Below are 214 nucleotides of genomic sequence, written 5' to 3' on the forward strand. Positions count from 1 at the left end.
TGAGTTTTGAGGGAATGCCAAATTCAGACATAGCGGCGTATAGGCAACTCCTTTTTGTGCTGGCAAAAGCGGATTTAATGTCGACAAATAGGTGGTGAGTGTCGATCCTTTTCTCGCGGGTCTTTTCCAAGATTTGGCGAATTGTGAATACCTGGTCTATGGTGGATTTGCCAGGTATAAAGCCACACTGATAAGGCCCAATCAGTTCATTGAC

Source organism: Rhagoletis zephyria, unplaced genomic scaffold, assembly GCF_001687245.7.
Source record: "Rhagoletis zephyria isolate East Lansing unplaced genomic scaffold, Rhagoletis_zephyria_1.1 Rzeph_scaffold_05839, whole genome shotgun sequence".
Lineage (NCBI taxonomy): Eukaryota > Metazoa > Arthropoda > Insecta > Diptera > Tephritidae > Rhagoletis > Rhagoletis zephyria.